Below are 1,476 nucleotides of genomic sequence, written 5' to 3'. Positions count from 1 at the left end.
AGTTAGAAGAGGATGGAATAATGATGTCCTTTGACATAACAGCCCTGTTCACATCCATTAACATCAACGTGGCCAAAGAAAACTGGAACACTACTCGAAGAACCAAAGACATAAACACAGCACCAACTTCATCAGCAAAGATAGCACTGTCAACCTCGTGGAACTGTGCCGTAACCACCCACTTCATATTCAGTAACAAGCCCTACAAACAAATAAACGAAACACCCATGAAACCACCAGTATCAGGATTCCGAGCAGAAGCAATAATGCAGTCTCAAACCAACAGCCCTTCAAACGATCCAACTCAAACTTTGTTGTCCGCCACAGTGATGACACTTTTGTCATCAAAAAATGAAGTAAATTAGAGGAAACCTACAACACCATCAACAATATCCTTACTGGCATAAAATTCACAAAAGAGGAGAACAACAACAAAGTGCCATTTCGAGATGTCACAGTAGAGCGAACAGTCAATGGTAAATTCAAAACAGCGTCTACAGGAAAACAACACACACGAACCAAGTACTTAGCTACAGAAGCAATGATCCCTACACATACAAACAAGCCTGAATCAGGACACTATTTCAACGAGGCACGACACACGACACACTGCAGTAGCCAGTAACGACGAAGACCAATAAGTAACTGTACAGCGCATTTGAGGAGAATGGGTAGGCAAAAGAACCACTGAGAAATACTTCCCTGACCGGGAATCGAACCCGGGCCGCAGCGGTGAAAGCGCCGAATCCTAACCACTAGACCACCAGGGAGACAGCAGCGCCTCTTCACAGCTCTAATTTAAATTGCTTCCCTGCCCGGAAATCGAACCTGGGCCATAATCATGAGAAGGCTTCCACCAATGTCAATGCCATTGCTCCCGATGCGGTCTCCTCTACATTGGGGAGACTGGAGACTCCTCGCAGAGTCAAGTCACAGCGCTTGAGGGAACATCTCCACGACACCCACAGCAATCAACCCCATCACCCTCTGGCCCAACATTTCAACCCCCCCCTACTCTGCCGAGAACATGCAGGTCCTGGGCCTCCTCCATCGCCGCTCACTCCCCACCCGATGCCTGAAGGAAGAACGCCCCATCTTTCACCTCGGATAAATTCAACCCCAGGACATCAATGTGGACTTCACCAGTTTCCTCATTTCCCCTCCCCCCACCTTACCTCAGTTCCAACCTTCCAGCTCAGCGCTGTCCTCATGACCTGTCCTACCTGCCAATCTCCCTTCTCAACTGTCCTCTCTGACCTGTCACCTCCATCCCCACCCCCATTCACCTATTGTACTCTTTGCTATCTTCGGCCCAGCACCCCCCCAATTTATCTCGTCATCACTGGAAGCGTCCTGCCTCTATTCCTGATGAAGGGCTTTTGCCCAAAACGTCGGTTTTCCTGCTCCTCGGAAGCTGTCTGACCTGCTGTGCTTTTCCAGCACCACTCTGATTAAAACTTTGGTTTCCAGCATCTG

The 1,476-nt window shown here is 48.8% G+C and overlaps 1 non-coding gene across 1 annotated transcript; it reads right to left on the bottom strand.

Moving 5' to 3' along the window:
* Positions 1-698: 698 nt before the first annotated feature.
* Positions 699-770, bottom strand: trnae-uuc (transfer RNA glutamic acid (anticodon UUC)). The gene has a single exon. It is a non-coding gene; the product is annotated as a tRNA-Glu (tRNA).
* Positions 771-1,476: the final 706 nt, after the last annotated feature.

This window comes from Chiloscyllium plagiosum, unplaced genomic scaffold (assembly GCF_037043375.1).
Source record: "Chiloscyllium plagiosum isolate Xiang-an unplaced genomic scaffold, Cpla_swu_hap1 HiC_scaffold_27, whole genome shotgun sequence".
NCBI lineage: Eukaryota > Metazoa > Chordata > Chondrichthyes > Orectolobiformes > Hemiscylliidae > Chiloscyllium > Chiloscyllium plagiosum.
The sequence above is the reverse complement of the archived record's forward strand: the minus strand, read 5'-3'. Positions and strand labels throughout refer to the sequence as shown.